Below are 22,420 nucleotides of genomic sequence, written 5' to 3' on the forward strand. Positions count from 1 at the left end.
AGCACATCATAGTAGTGAGAAACCTGGAACTGCTCATGTGGAGAGAGTGTTTATGATTTTTTTTAATTATAAAACAATGAGTGAGTGGATTTTTACCATTATAGGCTGGTTGTGTTCACACACTGCTTCCACACAGCTGTGTTCAAACACCTTATGAAAGTGATTTTTGCATTCTATGGCACCTTTAAAGCTTCATGAGGCTTCATCTCACCATCACTCCGTTTTCAGACTCTGTTGTTCTACGAGTTCACTACATACATCCAATCAAATAATGCAGTAGCCAGACAAATCAGGCATTTGAAAAGACAATCCTCGTCGCCAATATGTTATATCTTATCTGTTATATAACATGAATAATATGCTGAGACGAGAGTGGTGTCAATTCACTTCTAATTGACTTAGAACTCTGAAGTCTTTTTCTTCATTGATAACATAACACACATACGGGAGTGATCTTGAGCACCTCCTAGTGCGCTGAAACATTAAGTGCATACAAAACTGGTCATTTTTTATGTTCCCAAAACCAACACTGAATGTTTGGAGAACGTTCTTATAACAAAATTCTGTTAGCTGGGTCTGTACTGAAAGGCAGACAGGGTATCAACACAAGACAGTCCAAAATACAACAAATAAAAGCTCAGTAATGTTCACCAGGGAAAAAGAAGACTTTGCAAAGGGCCTAGGCATGAGCGTGCTATAAATAGCCAGGGTTACGAGGTTCAGGTGTCAGAGGTGATCAGTACCATGTACGGGGCTTATGAGAAATGTAGTGTGAGAAGGACTATACCAAAACTCAGGTGATGGTGCCCTCTGATGGCCCGAAGAGGGTGCTATAGAGGTGCTCTCTGTGACAGCCTCAAAGTGTACAGGTAAACTTCTTAAGATCAAGATCTTGCAGACACTTTCGGATTCTTATCGGTGTAGTTTATATCACTGGAGCCTTCAAAGAAAAGGGTACATAAACTAAAGAAAATACATACAGTACTTAAATCTGACATTGGGCAGCAGGGAGGTGATATGGGATGGTGATTTTGTGGGTATGGACAAGTATAACAGCAGATTGGCACCAGTGACCAACAAATGGATGAATGGCTGTAAACATTACAAACACAGTGGCCATAAACACCTGAAAAAACAAAGGGATAGTTCACCCACAATTTTCTTTCTTTTTTTTTTTTCATGAACAACATCCCCTTATGTTCATCATATTCACATTGTCCAAAACACTTACAGATTGATTGATATGTAATTGTCCCTTTTAAGGGTAATTAGCTTTGGGCAATACATAAGAAGCTGCATAACAAGATGAGCACATCAATAACAATCACAAAAAAGTTATGTCATTTATACTAGAATTCAACAGTCTTGTAACGGAACAAAAGAGTTCATACACTGTAAAAAATGATTCACTTTATTTACTCAATAAAATTGTTTAAAATTTTACATCCAACATTATTAATTAAATTTAACACATTATAATTAATTAGAAATAATCAAATTAGATGCTTAACCATTCAAAATGAGTAGAAGAACATGAAAAAATTAAGTAAAATTTACACAAAAATATTGACTTCATTGAGAGAAAAACAAACAAACAACAACAACAACAACAAAAAAAAAAAACACTATGCTAAAGAATGCTATGTTATACATGTCAGGCCAGTAGTTGGCGATCATGAAACACCCAGTGAAAACATTATATGCATGCACATGATGTCAGCCTTTTTACAAATTCACATTTTTGTTGCTAATATAGATATGATACAGGCATCATGTTCAAAAGCTTGTGTCTTAAGGCCCCCAAAACAGAGTTATTGAAGACACCTAAAGTTCACAAACAGAATAACTGAAGGAGAAAAGGGTAAATTTATAGGGTTACCATTATAGTGGTCAGTGTTTGCTTTAGTTGGTCTCTTGACCCTTAGCTTTTTAATATTACATTTTGTATGGCTGTTGGAACTGAATTATAACAGCTAGAAATGCTCAGAGTAGTAAAGAAGATCAGTGGTGTTGGTTATGATTTTACATAATCATTGTTTGGCCTGAGTGTTGCAAGTAGAGCTTGCAGTATTGCAGCCCCTGTAATTCAACAATAGAATACCCAAAATTTTCTGTAAAACCCAGAGTTTAAGAATTCTGATTAAAAAAAAATTGTTGTGGGAGAGGGAAGACTTATTTTAGGCACACAGTGACATCAAGAACCAGCGTATGAATCTCAAGAATGGTGACAAACAGCATATTCAGATTAACAGATGAACTGTAAGCATCACAAAACAAGCCACTAAAAATTGAGTTTTGATTGGTGGCACCCAGAATGCAGTGCAACATGCTTTTTGATGGTCACCATTGTTGAGGTTCTCAGCCTGATTCTTGATGTCTGTGTGCCTAAATGAAAAAAAAAAAAAAAAATCTTTTTTATAATGTTGTGATCAGAAGTGCTTCTAAGAATCTATTTGATTATGCTGAAAATACCAGACCTTACACTGTTCATCCAAAGGATGCCTGTTGCTGATAAGATACAACCAACTCAGAAATCTAGATCAAATGATGTCAAAACAACCAACACCATCTGATCTTATTCTTCTTTGGCTTGTCTAACTGCTGTATTACAATTAAAGCAACCAAAAAATTTGTTTAAAAGTTTAAGGGTAAAGAGCTCAACTAAAGCAAACACTGACCACCGTAATGGTAACCAAAATGTAGATTATTCTACTTCAGTGATTCTGTTTGTTAACATTAGGTGTCTTCAATAACTCTGTTTTGGGGGCTTGAAAACATAAGCTTTTGAACACAATGCCTGTATCATCTCCATGTAAGCAACAAAAACATGAATTTGTGAATTACATTTTTTGCTCTGTGTTTCTTAATCACCAAATACTGGCCTGGTATGCATAACATAGTATTCATTAGCATAGTGTTTTGTTTTTCTTTCTCAAAGAATTATTATTTTTTTTAAACTTTACTTATTTTTTGTGTGCTATTTGACTAATTTTGAATGGTTAATTTCTAAACATTTAATTTGATTAATTCTAATGAATTCTTATGTGTTAAATTTAATTAATAATATTGCTTGTAATCTGTTGCCACAATTTTATTAAGTAAATATAGTGTATTATTTTTAACAGTGTACACCAACTACGCACACATTTCCTATAATGTATGCCTATGAAAGATGATCGAACCAATCAGAGTAGGTTTGGGGCGGGTTAACATGTGCAACCCCACCTCTATATGCAGGTTGCAGCCAGGTGCTTCTCGTTTTTTGTCCAACAAAACCAATATTTTTGTATACATTTTACTTATTTTTTTCATTGTAATTTTACTCATTTTGAATGATTGCTTGTAAGTATCTCATTTGATTAATTCTAATTAATTCTAATGTGTTAAATTTAATTAATAATATTGCTTGTAATCTGTTGCCACAATTTTATTGAGTAAATATAGAGTATCACTTTTTACAGTGTAGCTAAGGAACCGGAGTCATTTTTGAACTTTAGCTCTAAAGTTTACATGATACGGTAATCTTGCTTAAAACTGGTCAATGAGAATTCAACAATCATTCAACAGTGATTTGCAGCAAATCATTCAACAATTATTTGCAGATCCCCAGCTAAAGAAAGTAACAAAGAACAGGTTTATTTAATAAGCGACTTTATTAATTAGCCAATGACTCACTGTGAATCATGAGCAGAAACACCAAAACAAGAGGCGGAGCCATTCTGACTGACATCACTACGAGACCGCACATCGTGAGAAAAACACAATCTTTAGCTTCAAAAACATCTCCATAAATCAGGTTTCAATGAGAATATTTCCCATTTAATAAGTCTGTGGGCTGTACAACAGTATTAATTAAACTAAAATCATATTTTTTTTTTTTTTTTTAGGTATCTGCCTAAAGCAGATTATATTAATTATGCACACTGCATGCAGTATGTGATGTTCCTTCTGTATATTGTTTATGTTACTCCACGTGACCTTGTGAATGGCCCCTATGAAATAAATAAAGTGTCTGAAATGGAAACATTTATTACAAATATTAACCATATATTATTCACATATTAATATTTACACATTAACTCTGAATGTGTTCTGGTGAGTCTGATGTCAGTGCCCATGCAGACAGAAATGTTTCTTCCTCTTTCGTGGGTGCTGCCCACACAAGCAACTGTAGACAACATACCATGATCCAATGGCATTTATTTATAATTAAACCCAAAATGCTTCAAAAAAAAAAAAAAAAAAAAAAAAAAAGAAATCTGTCCACCACATTGATTGATCAGTGGATCACAGATTTATTGACATACAGCCTAGTAGGGTGTTTTCACAGTTTCACTTGTTTTTGCATTGAAGGTATAAATTAAACAAAAATAAAACCGTTATATATATATATATATATATATATATATGTTTTTTTATAGTGGCCATCGTTTCTTCCTGGAAACATTTTCAGAAGAATTTCAAACATATATTGTGTAAGATTATATTTCATCACTTTGACCACAGACAGACAGCTAATTCTTCAACACCCTTGAGAGTTTTTTTTTAACTTCAGTTTATTGTCAAAAAGAGAACTGACAGGATCTAGTGGGCAGTAGAGGTGGGTAGCACAGGAAATAACCCCATCCAGAATCCCAACCTCTGCAACGTCACTAATCGAAATCATCAAAATGATGCCTGTGTTTGTAATGACAGTTGGAGAGTATTATAGCATTTATGGTAATGCATGAACTATGTGAAATGCCTGTCAGTGTTATGTGTAACTAATACAGTTAATACAGGATGTTTTGGTTGTTGCTGCGTACTTGTTGAATAAATGAACAAGAGTCAGAACAAGGAACAGCATGTATCATCTTTTGAGTTAATGTCATCTTAACATTAGTGTTCTCCCCAGCTCTACAGCACTCCACAATTATTAAATGTGATTCCAATGATAACCCAACAATGAAAAAAAAAAAAAAACATTTAAATAAATAAATAAAAAAATGCTTTCTCATGTCCAGTGTTGACAGCTTCAGATTACGTCTACGTTGATGCAGATACATTTATAAACACCGACTCAACACATACTGAAACAGAAGGAAAAGACTGTTTAATATCTGCTGACTACTGAGGATAGTTTATATCTATATTGATTATATTGAGAAGACCCTCTGGATCTCATACTTACTGACTGATTTCTATATTCAGAAGATATAGACTAAATAACATCTTTTAATTCACTTAAATACTATGTGAAATACACATTGATTATTTAATAGATTCAATCACTTTTTAATGCACAAATTCTTTTGCACATGCACGTTTGTACTGTAGTTTTTGAGACCACTTATTGTGAGTGTGTTGTACACATCAGAAGAACTGGACTTGAGATCTAGAGTCATATATGCACTGTAAAACCTGACAAGTCACAGTAACTCAAACCATTTGAGTAAACAGATTGCCTTTACTTAAACCATGTAAGTTTTAAAACTTTGCAATTATGTAATCAAGTGATTAATTAAGTGCTGATTGAGCTTTAGTGATGAACAGCTGCTGTTAACAAACAGCATCACCAGCTCCACTTATTAATAACCAGACTGACTTTATTTCTGTCAGACGTCTACAGAAGATCTTATTGAGAATTAACTAAGGTTTAGATGTTGATTTATTGTTTAATTTGAAGTAACCATGTTAGAGATCAGTGTTTGCTTTAGTTGGGCTCTTGACCCTTGATTTCTGTCTTAGATAATTTTTTTTGGACGTTGTAACCATGTGTTTTTGAAACATGTTTGTTATAACTCAAAAAACCCAGAGAAAATATGATCAGGTATTGATTGTTATACAGCATATTGGTGATGATAATCATCAATTATGCAGCTGTTCAGATTTTGAAATCTTACTAAATAGGTGTTCTATAGTTAGTTCAGTTGATTACAACAAAAGCTATTCAAAAAGTCAGCGGTTCTTTCATAATCACTTAATATAAAGGACTTTCCAAACAGTTCAGTCTTCTATGGTGTCAATTAGTCACACACAGACATCAATAATCAGAATATGAACCTCAACAATGGTTACGAAATAAAAAAACATGCTGCAATGCATGCTGGGTACTATTGTAATACAAAACTCATCCATGGCTCCCAGCATGCTCTGCTGCATTGTTGTTGTTTTTTTTTTTTATGGTCACCATTGTTGAGGTTCATATGCTGATAATTGATGTCTGTGTGTGACTAAGTGACACCACAGAAAACAAAATGTTTGGAAAGTTCTTTATATTAACTGATTATCACAGAACCACTGGCTCTTAGAATCACTTTTACTGTAATCAATCCAACTAATTACACAACACGTATTTCATCGGAGATTGAACTCCAAACAGTTCAATGATTATCATCACCAATATACAGTATAACAACCAACAGCTCGATACTGCTGAGATAAAAAAAATGCTAACCTGAATGCACTGTAAGTTGCTTTGGAAAAAAGCAGCTTCTAAGAGTGTGTGTGTGTGTGTGTGTGTGTGTGTGTGTGTGTGTGTGTGTGTGTGTGTGTGTGTATAACACCTGATGATATTTTCTCTGGGCTTTTGAGTTACAACAAATGGTTACAACAGCCAAAGAAAAAAACTAAGACAGAAATCAAGGGTCAAGAGCCCAACTAAAGCAAAACACTGATCTCTAACATGCTTACTTCAAATGAAACAATAAATCAACATCTAAACCTTAGTTAATTCTCAATCAGATCTTCTGTAGACGTCTGACAGAAATAAAGTCAGTCTGGTTATTAATAAGTGAGCTGGTGATGCTGTTTGTGGGGTTGTTTAATCAGATCTTGAGATATTTAATGTATTTTATTTCAGTTTATTCTATCTAAGGCTGTGTCTGAAGTCAGTTGTAGTTCTTGTGTTTCTCTTTTCTTCAGTAATTCTGTTTGTTAACAGCAGCTGTTCATCACTAATTCACAATTATCACTCAATTAATCACTTAATTATTTAATTGCAATGTATATCTTCTTTCAGTGAACTCAACTGAATTAAGTTCAGAGTACTCACAACTATTAGGTTTTAAAACTTAAATGGTTTAAGGCAATCGGTTTCCTCAAACGGTTTGAGTTAACATAACTTGTCAGCTTTTAGTGAGGCTGTGTCTGAAGTTAGTTGTAGTTCCTTTCTCTCTTTTCTTCAGTAATCTCTGTTTGTTAACAGCAGGTGTTCATCACTAATGCTCAATTATCACTCAATTAATCACTTAATTACTTAATTGCAATGTATATCTTCTTTCAGTGAACTCAACTGAATTAAGTTCAGAGTACTCATAACTGTTAAGTTTTAAAACTTAAATGGTTTAAGGCAATCGGTTTCCTCAAACGGTTTGAGTAAACCCAACTTGTCATGTTTTAAGGATATTTGTTTACACAAAAAGGTTTGAGTTACGTTACTTGTCGGGTTTTACAGTGTGTTAGTTTTAAAACTTAAATGGTTTAAGGCAATCGGTATTCCTCAAACGGTTTGAGTAAACCTAACTTGTCAGGTTTTTAAGGATATCTGTTTACTCAAACGGTTTGAGTTAAGTTACTTGTCGGGTTTTACAGTGTGTGCTTGCACTTGGATCATTGTTCTACAGGGCAAAGAAAGAGGGAGAATAAATAAATAAATAAATAAATAAATATACTATAAATATATAAAGAAAAAAAAAACTATAATTTATATTGATTTTTGTGTGTGTGGTGAATTAATCATCTCACCTCATACTCGTGTGCAGCAGATCTTCTGTTCATCCTTTTCCTCTGACTGTCAAAAAGGAAACAAACAGTAAATTTCATTGATTCATATATATATAATTAGTAATCAAATATCCTTCTGCATTAGTTTGAAAGTAAATGATGTTTATATACTCATTATTTTATTTACATTGTAAATAGTATAATGATGATGATGATGAATACTCCTCCAGAAGCCACTGTGATCACAAACACTAGACTCTTACCAGCCAAATGATGAACTGAAAGAGGAAGATCATCATAATTAACAAACTGATGAATGATGTGAAGATACAGGAGTGTGTTAATAAAAGCTTGACCTGTGAGAGTGACAGCATCTGATCTCTGAGATCCATGTTGATTGTGAGCCTCACAGTAGAAGCGTCCACTCTGTAGTGCTCTGAAACTCTGTCCAGATCCAACAGAGGAGCTTTGATTCTCCTTAAACCAGCTGAAGTTCAGAGCAAGAGGGTTTGAATCACTGCTGCAGATCAGAGTCACTGAATCTCCCTCCACTATTTCACCAGAGACAGACACTGAGACGCTCTTTGGTGGATCTAAAGAGGACACAAATGAGAAGTGTAGCTCCAAAAATAAACTCGACAAGTTTTAAAGAGAACTAATGAATCCATACTCACACGTGACACTGAGCTGAACAGCAGGAGAGATGTAAGTGTGTTCCTGTAGAGCACAACTGTATCTGCCTGCATCCTCTCTTCTGACTGACTGCAGCAGGAGTTGATTGTTTCTGTCTCTTCTCTCAGTTAATGGCTGTGAGTTTCTGTACCAGATGAATGTTGCTCTGTCAGTCAGAGTGCAGCTGCTTTTACATGTCAGACTGACTGAATCTCCCTCTGTCACTCTCTCAGGAGACTCCACCTGAAGATCTGAACACAACACACACATTATATCTAGTGCTGCTGTCATACACTGATTATTATTCAACATAATGCACAGAAGAAGAGTGAAACCTCATCAAAGTCACCTGTGACAGTAAGAGACACTCCTGGTTTACCAGTCCACTTCTTATCCGGTTTATTTATAGTGAATCTGAAGTAGTACATGTGTGAATCCTTCTGTGTCACATGACTCAGTCTGATGGTGCAGTTCTTCTGTGTGTCTCCCAGATACTGAAGCCTCTGACTGTATTCAGGGTCCTCAGACAGATCTGGAGGCTCTACATTTTCTTCAGAGCCTTTGGTCCAGAACACTTTCTTGATCTGATGTCCAGGATGGTATGTATAATTGCAGCTCATTATCACTGATGAGTTCTCTAGTGCACAAATGTGTGAATGACTGTAACTCACACTCTGATTAGCACTAGAAACCCCTGAAACAATTGATATAGTGATCAAAATAGCAGCAGCTTTTGTATCAAGGACATTGGTGGAAAAATGTCTGACCCTGCGTCTCAATGTGCCTACTTATACTATGCTCTTAAAGTATGTACTCTTTTGGTGAAAAAAGGACACACTATTGAGTGTGTAGTAGAAGAGTAGGCAAGCTTTAGGACATACTATCACGTCACACAATTGCGTCTTTAAAGGACCGCTCTGTTGCACCTGTTACACACACCCTGTCACTGTAAACTGCCAGTCAATCATCTTGTCACAGTTAACATCCTCCACATTTAATTTAATTTAACTTCCTTCCATACTGGAGAGATAATAAGTAGCTTGTTGATCTGCCAGTCGTGGGTCTTTCATGTGGAGAACTCTGTTCATTTTCTACATGATGCATTTAAAAATTAACGACCAAATAGATGTTTATAAAAGTTCACATTGCTGTTGCAGATGAAATATAACACGGATGACAATAAATATATATAATTATATATATAATATATATAATATATATATATTTTTTTTTTTTACCATGTTAAATGTTGATTATTAGTAATTCAAACCCCTTTTTGTAAACCTCTCTACCAAACCGTTGATCGCGCTCATGTACCACGTTTGTAGTTTTCCTAACGTGTTTTATTCGTGTTTGTAGTTCTGGACTGAATTCTTCTCCAAAGTGCAATGGATTGTGGGCAGTTTTAGCCATTAGAGTGTGCACAGATCCACACGTTAAAAATCGACCTGAAATAGTAGACCATCTGTGGACTTTTGGCATACTCTTTGCAAAATATTATGCTTTGGGACACACTTATTGTAATCATACTATTTAGGATGGACAGTATGAACACTGAGACACAGGGCAAGTGTTTCTGAAGTGTTGCAGAGACTCACTGTGAATCACGAGCAGAAAGATCAGAGGAAGAGGAGGAGCCATTCTGACTGACATCACCATAGCAACATCTACAACAAATGAACAGTGTCTCATTTCATTATCATGAACCAGTTTTATTCATTGAAGTTTTATTTATTTGATGATTATTTTAAAGTTATCTTCATTTGTTATTTTTATAAAACAATATAAGCATCACTGTCAATCTAGATGCTGATGTTTGTTGAGGTTTAGTCAGATTCAGTGTGACTGGTTTAGACACACTCCGTGGTCAAGCTATGTTAAGTATGCAAGATCTCACCTTGTTCTTCCTGTCCAGTGCAAATCAACAGAGTTGAGAACGGTAGTAAAATAAAGACAGAGAGAGAATAAAATGCGAGTATATTTCTTGCACATATTATGCACATAACATGCACATATACATTTTTCTCCGTTCACTGGTCAGTATCAACATTTGCAATCGTTCATTTAGCACAACATACAAGACATGATGCCACTGCATGCATACACTTCAAAAAAGAAGAAAAAGAAAGAACAAGAATAGACAAAATAATAATAATAAATTAAAAAAAAAAATCATCACGCTTAACCTAAAATAAATATTTTTTAAGACCAACTTGAATTTTAAAGGGGTCATATGATGCGATTTAAATTTTTCCTTTCTCTTTGGAGTGTTACAAGCTCTTGGTGCATAAAGAAGATCTGTAAAAACTAACGTCTCAAATCCAAAGAGATATTCTTTATCAAAGTTAAGACTCTGCCACACCCCCCTAAAACGGCTCGTTCTAACATGCCCCCACATCTTTACGTCACTATGTGGAAATATTTGCGTAATGCCGCCCAAATGTTCAAGTAAAGAAAGAAGACGTGGTTTCAGTAACCGCAGTTAGTGTTGAAGCAGCCATGTCAGGGAGATGCTGTCTGTATCATGACTCAGAGACAGGATGCAAATGCAAGGCGGTTTAATGACAAGATATAATATGGTCAGACAAACAGACAACAAGGACAGCAAGTCAAAGGTGGAGTGGTGACGATCCCAAGCTCAGATGGTGGGTGGCGCAGGGACCTCGGTGGACAACGATGATCCTCCGCGGTGCTCCAGTGCTGTGTCTCCCGGTGAAGGTGCTCGTGATTCCGGTGCGGGGAACAAGAAGACTCGACGAAGAACAACGGGGGGAATCCACGATCCAAGACAGCCAGGGGAACAGAACGGAACACAGGGAACAACCACAACGATCTGACAACATGAGACACCAGTTACTGCACTTAAATACACACACATAACGAGACTAATCAGGCGCTATCAAACACCACTCACAAAACAACACACCCCCAGCCACACACCTGCACACCAAACAAGCTGAGAGAGAGACAGCGAATTCATGAACCGTGACAGTACCCCCTCCCCTAGGAACGCCTCCTGGCGTTCCTCACCGGACTTACCTGTCAATGTAATCATCGATCAGGGAGTGATCCAGAATGTCCCTAGCAGGAACCCAACTTCTCTCCTCCGGACCGTAACCCTCCCAGTCCACCAAGTATTGGAATCCTTCTCGAATCCAGAATACGGTTAACCGAATAAGTGGGTTCCCCATCTACGAGACGCGGCGGGGGAGGAACCGGGACCGGCGGATTAATACGTGAATGAAACACAGGTTTTATCTTTGACACATGGAAGGCGGGATGAATTCTCCTGTACGCAGGAGGGAGTTTGAGGCGGACTGCCACCGGACTAATGATCTTGGTGACAGTGAACGGGCCAATAAATTTGGGAGCCAACTTATTACATACGGATCGTAGCGGAATGTTCTTAGTAGAAAGCCACACTTTTTGACCAACGACGTATACGGGAGGCTTCGACCGGTGGCGATCGGCCTTTGCCTTGGTGCGTGCCCCTACCTGGAGCAGAGTCTCACGGGCTCTTCTCCAGGTGACAAAAACGCGAGCGAACGGAACCGACCGCGACTTCGGATTCCATACTGGGAAAAATTGGTGGCTGGTAACCTAAACTACATTCAAATGGAGAAAGGCCCATGGATGACACTGGTAACGAATTGTGGGCGTACACCACCATCGAGAGTTGCATCGCAACACTCTCTCCAAATCCTGGTTGGCTCTCTCACTTTGACCATTGCTTTGGGGATGAAACCCTGAAGATAAACTGACACTCGCCCCCAGTAATCTACAAAATTCTTGCCAAAATTTGGACACAAATTGGGAACCCCTGTCAGAAACCACGTCTATCGGGAGGCCATGTAACCGAAAGACGTGATCTATCACAGTTACCGCTGTCTCCTTGGCAGAAGGTAATTTAGGCAAGGGGATTAAATGAGCCGCCTTCGAGAACCGGTCCACGACGGTCAAAACGACCGTCTTGCCCTGGGAGCGCAGGAGGGCGGTAATAAAATCTAGAGCGATGTGGGACCAGGGTCTCGAAGGGACTGACAGCGGTTGAAGTAACCCATCTGGAGGTCGATTGGAAGTTTTACCAGTGGCACAAACCGAGCAAGCCAAGATGAAATTGCGGATGTCGCGAGTCATTAAAGGCCACCAGAATCGTTGCTTTACCAAACAGGTGGTACGATTAACCCCTGGATGACATGCTATGCTGGAACAATGGCCCCACTGAATGACGTCAGACCGATACCCCTCTGGCACAAACAACCGATTCGGTGGGCAGTCGGGCGGAGGCGTTACCCCTTCTAAGGCCGTCATGACCTTCGATTCGACCTCCCACCTGAGAGTGGAGACAATAAGTGTCTCGGGTAAAATACACTCGGGAGTAGACGGGCGTTCGGAATGATCAAAAATACAAGATAAAGAGTCGGATTTGATGTTCTTGGAACCCGGGCGGTACGAAAGAGAAAAATCAAAACGACCGAAAAAAAGTGCCCACCGAGCCTGCCTAGAGTTGAGTCTTTTGGCGGTTCTGATATACTCTAAATTCTTGTAATTGGTCCATACAGTAAAAGGTACCCCTGAGCCTTCTAACCAATGTCGCCATTCCTCCAGCGCTAACTTGACTGCCAACAACTCTCGGTTACCAATGTCATAGTTACTTTCGGCAGGTGATAAAAGATGAGAAAAAAAACGCACAGGGATACATCTTGTCGTCTGCAGAAGAACGTTGGGAAAGTACTGCTCCTACCCCCACCTCTGATGCGTCGACCTCCACCACGAACTGACGTGATGGATCAATGGCAACGAGGATTGGAGCCGAAACGAAGCGACTCTTCAGTTTGGCAAATACAGCCTCAGCTGTATCGGACCACCTGAACGTCGTACTGGGGGAGGTCAAGGCAGTCAGAGGTGTGGCTAGTTGGCTGTAATTGCGAATAAAACGCAGATAGAAATTGGCGAACCCCAGAAACCTCTGTAAGGCCTTACGGGAATCTATCACAGCCCTAACCTTGTCAGGATCCACGAGCACTCCCTCAGACGAGACAATGAACCCTAGGAAAGCAACAGACTGTGCATGAAAAACGCATTTCTCCGCCTTGACAAAAAGCCCATTCTCTAGCAACCTCTGAAGCACTCGTCTGACGTGCTAAACAAGATCCTGGAGAGAAAATGAAAAAAATCAATATGTCATCCAGGTAAACATATATGAACTGATCAACCATATCTCTCAGCACGTCATTGACGAGTGCCTGGAAGACCGCTGGGGAGTTGGACAGCCCGAAGGGCATGACCAAGTATTCAAAGTGCCCCCTAGGGGTGTTAAATGCGGTCTCAAATGTGGACCAAATGATAAGCATTACGTAAATCCAATTTTGTGAAAATGGATGCTCCCTGCAACCGTTCGAAGGCTGAAGACATCAACGGCAAAGGATAAGTATTCTTTACCGTGATGTTGTTCAACCCCCGGTAATCAATACACGGTCGCAGAGATCCATCCTTCTTCCCCACAAAAAATAACCCCGCCCCCGCCGGAGATGAGGAAGGATGAATGAACTTGGATGCCAGAGAATCAGAAATATATTTCTCCATAGCCTCCCTCTCTGGAACCGAGAGTGAATATAACTTGCCCTTAGGCGGAGTCTTACCTGATACTAAGTCTATGGCACAGTCGTAAGGACGATGCGGAGGTAGAGAAGCAGCCCGGGACTTACTGAACACACCCCTCAGGTCCAGGTACTCCTCGGGCACGTTAGACAAATTCCCTGCCTCTTCCTGGAATACAGACGCAGACACAAGACAAGACTTATGACAAGGGATGCTCCAAGCAGACACGGAATTGTGTACCCAATCGATACTGGGATTGTGCAGAGTGAGCCAGGGGTGACCAAGAACTACAGGTGCCAGAGGTGAGTCCATGAGGAGGAATGTAATGTTCTCGGAGTGGTTGCCAGAAGTGATGAGGGTTATGGATTCGGTGGTGTAAGAAATGTCTGGGAGTTGCTGTCCATTTAAAGCATTAACGGAAATCTTGTGAGGAATGGGAACCATGGGGATATGGAGCTGTTGTGCCAGTTTAAAATCCAAAAAGTTACCTTCTTCCCCAGAGTCCAGTAGTGCCCTTGTCTCGTGCGTCTGGGTTGCCCACCTTAGTCTTACCGGGAGGTGTGTGAATGAGGTCTTCTCGGCGGAGATCCCACCCGATAGTAGCCTCATCGTTACTACCGGGCCTGATCTTTTACTGGGCAGGAGTGAATGAAGTGGCCCGCTCCCCCGCAGTAGAGGCAAAGTCCTTGGGATCTCCGCCTCTCCCTCTCCTCCCGGGAAAGCCGAGCTCTGCCCACCTGCATGGGTTCAGGATCGGAGACAGGGCTGACCGTGTCCTCTCCGCGCGAGTCCTCTGCGCTGCGAACTGAGGTCCTTGGACGAAAACCGCTCATGCGACTCAAGCACGCGTCGACTCTTAATGCCAGTTCAATCAGTCCATTAAGACTGAGCGGAAGGTCCAGCATGTAGATCTCCCGTTGGACCCGGTCAGCCAACCCATGCAGGAACCGGTCCCACTGCGCCTCCTCGTTCCAATGGCACTCTGCGGCCAGGGTGCGGAACTGGATGGAGTACTCCGACACCGAGCACTCCCCCTGGCGGAGATCGGCGAGTAGTCTGGCCGCCTCCCTACCCGCCGCCGCACAATCGAAGACCCTCCTCATCTCCTCTGAGAGTGCCTGGAACGAGGTGCAGCATGGATCCTGATTTCCCCACACCGCCGTCCCCCACAGAGCCGCCTTGCCCGACAGAAGGGTGAGGACGGACACCACTTTGGTTGGTTCCTGACGAAACGTCTGCGGCTGCAATGAGTAATACATTGAGCAACGGGTGAGGAATGCTCTGCAATACTCGGGCTCACCTGAGTATCCTTCCGGTGTGGGTAAACGGGGCTCGTGCTGATGAGACAGCTCGGGGGAAACTGGTAACACTGGCGGTGTGGGTGGCGCAGTGGGGCTTCGCAGGTGTTGAAGTTGCTGGGTGAGCTCGGACACCTGCGCCACAAGAGCCTGGATCGCCCAACCCGTGTTGGCGGTGCTTTCCTCTTGTTGATCCATCCGCGCCAGACATCGAGAGGCGAACTCGTTCCAGCCGGTAGTGCCTGCTGCATCCATGATCGGGTCAGATCATTCTATCACAACTCAGAGACAGGATGCAAAAGCAAGGCAGTTTAATGACAAGATATAATATGGTCAGACAAACAGACAACAAGGAACGTGAAGTCAAGGGGTAGGAGTGGCGACGATCACAAGCTCAGATGGTGGGTGGCGCAGGGACCTCGGTGGACAACGATGATCATCCGCGGTGCTCCAGTGCTGTATCTCCCAGTGAAGGTGCTCGTGATTCCGGTGCGGGGAACAAGAAGACTCGACGAAGAACAACCGGGGAATCCACGATCCAAGACAGCCAGGGTAACAGAACGGAACAACCACAATGATCTGACAACATGAGACACCAGTTACTGCACTTAAATACACACATACAACGAGAAGCAGGTGGTGCTGTTAATCAGGCGTGATCAGAGACCACGCCCACAGACACACACCTGCACACTAAACAAGCCGAGAGAGAGACAGCGAATTCATGAACCGTGACAGACATAAGCTACTTAAAATAAAGTGCATCAAGATTGTACTTAAGTGTACTTCATGTGTATCTATACTGTACACCTTATCCAGCTGCACCTTAGTTTGAGTTAACCCACAAGTACTCAGCTTAAATACATTACATTAAAATATTACACAGGCATAAGCTACTTAAAATAAAGTGTATCAAGAAATATTTTGTTTGATTTAAAATTTACTTTTGGACCATGAGGGTGAGTAAATGTTGACAGTTGTTATTTTTGGGCGGGTGAACTATAAGTTATTTTATTATTATTACTATGGAAATATGAAACCATTTCTTTAATGAAATTATACTCCAAATCAGGGGTGCCCAATCCTGCTCCTGGCGATCAACTGTCCTGCAAAGTTCAGCTTCAACCCTAATCACACACACCTGAAGCAACTAATTAAGGTCTTCAGGATCACTTGAAAATTAAAGGCAGGTGTGTTTGATTAGAGTTGGAGCTGAACTTTGCAGGAGAGTCGATCGCCAGGAGCAGGATTGGGGACCCCTGCTCTAAATCATAAACTAAAACTGCCAGTAGGTGGTGGTAAATGTCTTAATGATTAAGTCATCAAGTCATTTATTCATTCATTCAATTTGTTCAAATCGCTGATTCATTCAGGAGTGAAGTAAACGGTTCTTTATGAAAGGTCCATTGAATCATTAGGCTTGTTACACTTAAAGCGGATCATCACCATCAGACCGACCGGTGTGTGACATCAAATTACCGCAAGAGCTATAGAGAGCAGATGGCTCCTTATACTTTTAAATCGCTCTCGCTGTATTTTGATGTCATACACCGATCGGTCTGATGATGATGATCCACTTCAAATCTAATGTGTCTATGGCCAATGGTTCAACGTGCCAAATGGTCCAAATTCTTTCAAAACGTGCATTAAGAAGTGAAATGCAGCTGTGTTTTGCTCGGAGACGAACAGTTCTGCTTTGTCTTTATATTTTTATTGGCAAATTGAACAAAACAGACAACATTGTGTCTAAAATAACACAATATTAACTTATTACTTACTGAACTGAGATCAGTATTTGCACTCGTGTGATATTGCACTAAGGCTATTGCTCTTATGATGTAAATATGAGACAAAAACTCAAACAGGCATTTTTGCCCAATATCTTGAATTTTAGGGACATTCAAACTTTGTTCTCTAGGCTCCATCACGCAGTGAGTTGTTGCCCTGCCTCATAATTGCCATCAGTCAGCTGTATGAAATGTCAGACGACCAACGTAGGTCTGGGGTGGGGCAGGTGCGTTAAATGCGTTAATTATTTTAACATGTTATCTTTCACCGTTATTAATTTATCTTATTAACATGTTAAATTACCAGCCCTAGTTTATATGGATACTTATATGTAGGTATATATTATGTATATGTAGATATACAGGTGCATCTCAATAAATTAGAATGTCATGGAAAAGTTAATTTATTTCAGTAATTCAACTCAAATTGTGAAACTCGTATATTAAATAAATTCAGTGCACACAGACTGAAGTAGTTTAAGGCTTTGGTTCTTTTAATTGTGATGATTTTGGCTCACATTTAACAAAAACCCACCAATTCACTCAATTTCACCTGTACATCTGTCAAAATGAAGTGTTAATTTGTGAATATATTTAATGATAGCTGGTGAGAAAAACATACAAATCATTACCTCTTTTACAAGGACATATATGCATCCAGATTATGGTTTATGAGGTCAATTCTTAAATCCTTTAAAAACTTCATACAGCCCTTATTTTATGCATGAAAATGACATATATGGCATTTGGTTTATGAGTACACTTATACTTCCTCATAATGCTGGGGAGATTAATTTTGCACAATAATTCAACAAGTTAACTGTTGATTATGGCCTCTTTTTTTTAATAATCTGTCCATAATAAAGTTTTTGTTTTATTGACAAGCTTGTATAAATGATATTTTTTTTCTATGACACTGGGAAATGCATCAAACAAAAATGACAAAAAATGTCTTGTTTTTGGAAGAGAATAAAAGGAAAAAGTTCCTGACTTTTTGTACCCAAACATGAATGTTTAGCCTTTTAGATATGATCTCACACAATTACTCAGCATGTGCTTAAACAGATATTTCACCAAGAACAAAACTCTGAATACATATGTCTCATTATCTGTATTATTTAATGTGTATCTGTTTGTATGTAAATATCCAAGCATTCAAATTGAATGGGACTTTTATTTTGGTGTGGTGGTGATACCACATAACAATGAACCCCACCCCAACTTGAAGTTGATTCAGATCAATGAAGGTTTGTGTTTTTAAAAACCATTTCAAAGATATAATTATATGTAAACCGTTAATTTTATATGATAGATTTACAAGCGATGTAAAGTTAAAGAAAATGATGGAGAAACTATTCAAGGGACTTCTTATTGATGTGATTTATTCGACAGTTTGGGTTTATTTGTCTCTCTGTTAATGTTTCTCGTCTTAGACAGAAAAGCTGCTGAAACAGCTGAGATTCATGACACATTATTATAAAGATGGCCTTTATTAAAGAGGAGACTGAAGATGTGAAGATTGAAGAAGCATTCAGACTCAAACAAGAAGATACCGAGGAACAAACAGGTTGGTTTTCATTCTCAAAGCTGAACTCATTTGATTCGTATTAAAATATCAGTCTCTACAGAAATTAATATATTTTTGAAGAATATCATATGAGTGTTATTATTAAAGTGGTTTTATTTGACATGCAGCAAACACTGCTTCAAGTGCAGCTGAGGAGATCCTACTCCGAGTTGTGCATACGTTATTATCATAGACTGAATTAGCAAAAATAATATACATTAAGATATACTTATAAATTGTGCATAATTTACTTTGTACTTTTTGTCTGTAAAAGCACGACTCTACTATTATCATACCTGAATGTGAATAGCAATAAATATTAACTAGTTAACTGTCGAGGAGGAGGGGACAGAAACTAATCTTAATCACAATATAACCATTATATTTCACCAAATGCAATGACTAATATTGTGACATAATTTGTCTTACAGAAATGGACATTTGACAGTAAAGTACAGAGTTTGAGTTTGGATACAGATGTACATTTATATATTAATATTAGCAGCAGTCTGAGACAACATCTGTAAAATTAACAACATCTGAAAAAAAGTGTTAAAACATTTAAATGGTCTGAGAGTGCAGACGGATCTGATTAGACCTGCAAATATAACAAGTTTGTTGAGAGATGTTCAAGTGCTCCATTAAGATATTTGACATTTTTATTGAAACTGCTGTCTACAAACATCTGACAGACGTCTGTATGATGATAGTTTTACATGCATGGTAAATCATAAACACCTTAAAGACATCTAATAGACGTCTGTTTGATATCTAAAAGAAAACATCCAATAGACGTATTGCAGAAGAGCAAACAACCTAAAAATACGTCTTGTAGATGTAAATGCAGATGTCGAATAGTGTTAAACATACCTATTAAGCTCACCGAAATCTACATTGAGACATTTTTACTGCACAAGATATTGTTTTCAGTACAAGAAGTTATGTTAAAATAAAATATTAATCTCACAAAAATACATCATTTTATTTTAAATGACAAAAGCATTTTGATGAAAATATACATCATTAAATGCAAAAAGTCTGGCTGTGCTTAATGGCTGTGTTTGTGTACTCTTTAACCACACACCTGTTCCCATTAAGCTCACATCATGTTTTATAAAAAGTTATTGTTTATTTTAAACAACCTTTTTAAAGAATAATTAAAAAAGATTTTATTTGAAGGTACAAAGTCAATCAAAAAAAGTCTGTAAATTTTAGCTGACATATCTAATAGAAAATCCTGTAGTGTTTGATGGTCACAGATTTTTAGTTTCAGACTATGATTCTATCCAGTCGGAGGAGATCAAACATGTTTGATATTTTCAGCCTCCTTTGTCACATGTTTCTGTGTGAGTTTGATGTGATCGGATATAATTTAAAGTCTTGTAGTGTCTGATTCTCAGTGGTTTAGTGTATGATGCCCAGTTTTCCTTTTGACTATTTACAATAATATTATACTACTATGAATCTGTATGTGTATGATGCCTGGAGTTTAAAAAATGTTCACTTTTTAAAAGTCGTGTAGTGTATTCCAGCCTTTAGTTGCTTTTTTTCTGGACAGATACGACAGGTTTCTGATGGCTGCTTCTTTGTAGAGACGACATGCCTGTTTCATCTTCGGGCATAAACATTACATGCATCTAGATTTTATCTTAAAGATGTGAAAAGTTATTAACCATTTTATAAAGATAAACCTAAAGTGACAACCATTAGTTTATATTTAAAGTCTGTTTATTAAGTATAATATCGATGTTCAATGTAGGGGTCGACCGATTATCGGCGCCGATATTAAGCATTTTATGATTATCGGTCATTTATGATTATCGGTCAAGTTATTAAGGAAGTTTGCAAATGTGATATTGATTTTATATATTTAAATCACAAAATTCTGAAAACAGAAATATTAAATTTAAAATATTAATCTCCACATGAATTTATGAATTTAATTGCACTCATGCCACCTCTGAGCCTCATTAAACATCTGAAAACCTCTGTAGTAATGTTCAATTCAGCACACCGAACGAACGATAGTAGCGCAACACTAATCAGATTTATCACGTGATGAGAGTGAGTCGAGCTGACTGATGAGAAGAGTGAGGTGAAAAAGACGAGATGATGGAGGATGAGTTTCAAAACGAAATGTAAAAGCGCCTGTTTTTTAAAAAAATATTTTGGATTTTGAAAACCCTGATGACTTCTGCTATTAATCTAAGTGATATATTGGAAGTTTTTTTTTTTTTTTAACATCCATTTCTCATTTATTTGGTTCCACAGTTTTTGCTAGTTTTATCTAAACTGTGTATTTTTTTTTTTTTCATTGTTTTACATGAAGGTGTAGCCTATGCCATCTTTGCCTCAAAACTTTCTTATTTCGTTTTGCTAATAAATGTTATACATTTTAAAATTATTTGCTCCTCATTGTTTACTGATTTTTAGTTTTGTATACCTATTTAAAATTTTAGTTGTTATTTTACATTAGGCATATAGTATATGTATTTTTCTTTATTTTGTTAATAAAAGTTCTGTGTTCTACGTTGTATTTTGTTGTTGATTGAATGTTGAATTGCCGCTAAAAGTGAAAGTAAAAAACGCATGGGGCTTTTACAAGCTATTTAAGGAAAGTGAGGGAGAGAGGAAAAACCTCAAACGAACTAAAAACAAACTGCTTGATGCAGAATTGCTGCTAATTTGAAACTGAAAGTAAAACGCACACAGCGATTACAGGCTATTTAAAACAGACGGAAAGTGAGGAAAAGAAGGAAAACTCAAACGACCCCCCCACCACAGTGATACCAGTATTACCAGTGTTGTCACATGCTGATTAACTGGTGGAAAAATTTCCTCACGTCACAACCCTAGTATTAAGTTCATACATATTTTATTTGAATCAACTATTATTGATAATATCTATGAAATTGTACTTTTTCTTGTTGATGTCACACTGAAACTGTGTTTTTCGTAGTAGTGCACCCTTTAAGCTCACCTTAAAATAATATGAAATCTTTAAAAATAACAGCAGTGTAAAACCACAGACCAGCAATAAACTGTCAGTTTATAATATTATGGATGTAAAAACACAAGCCAGTAATGTCTGTGAAGTAATATATTAGCGTAGCACACAATCTTTTGGATCTAATGTAATTATTTCCCACATCCAAGTCACAAATCACAAAATTCAACAATAAGTAGTGAAACCCACCCAAAATAAAGTTTTAAACATCTATAAAATGCAAAAAATTCAAAAACACCTACAAAAAGCACATTTTTCAAAATGGCCGCCAAACAGTGTGAACACATGGAGACCCATATCTCAGCGTGCAATGATCTGATTGACTTGAAATTATAGGAGGTATATAGTAACAAACATATCAATTTGTTAAGATATCAAGTAGGATAAAAAATTATTTTGTCTTTTAATGATTTGATTTAAAAAATGGAAGTGTGCCAAATGGGTACGTTTACCGTAGATGTCACCGAGATGTACGTGTGCTATCAGGGTCAGTTCAAGCGGCAAGTGAACAGGACGCAGTGTCTCGTTCCCTACCAGGGAACCATGGTTACATTCGTAACCTGAGACGTTCCCCTTTCAAGGGAACTTCGAACTGCGTCCTCCTAGGGTCGCTATGGGAACAGTATACCCACGCCCGCCATGCTGAGGGGAGTGCAGGCCAAAATCCGTGGCGAACACTAATACCAACTCTACCATTTCAATGGGAGTTGCCCCCAGGAGTTAGACGGCTGTCTGTGCAATACCCCTTACGGCCAAGCCTACGCTACATACCCAACTTAATGTG

General features: G+C 38.4%; 1 long non-coding RNA gene and 1 pseudogene across 1 annotated transcript; one reads left to right on the forward strand and one right to left on the reverse strand.

Moving 5' to 3' along the window:
• Positions 1–10,035, reverse strand: part of LOC109086077 — a 44,164-nt pseudogene extending 34,129 nt beyond the window's left edge.
• Positions 10,036–18,293: 8,258 nt separating this feature from the next.
• On the forward strand, positions 18,294–21,780 carry LOC109089792. Its single transcript, XR_002017842.2, has 3 exons — positions 18,294–18,309; positions 18,496–18,629; positions 19,061–21,780. It is a non-coding gene; the product is annotated as an uncharacterized LOC109089792 (long non-coding RNA).
• The last annotated feature ends 640 nt before the right edge of the window (positions 21,781–22,420 follow it).

This window comes from Cyprinus carpio, chromosome B1, assembly GCF_018340385.1.
Source record: "Cyprinus carpio isolate SPL01 chromosome B1, ASM1834038v1, whole genome shotgun sequence".
Classification (NCBI taxonomy): domain Eukaryota; kingdom Metazoa; phylum Chordata; class Actinopteri; order Cypriniformes; family Cyprinidae; genus Cyprinus; species Cyprinus carpio.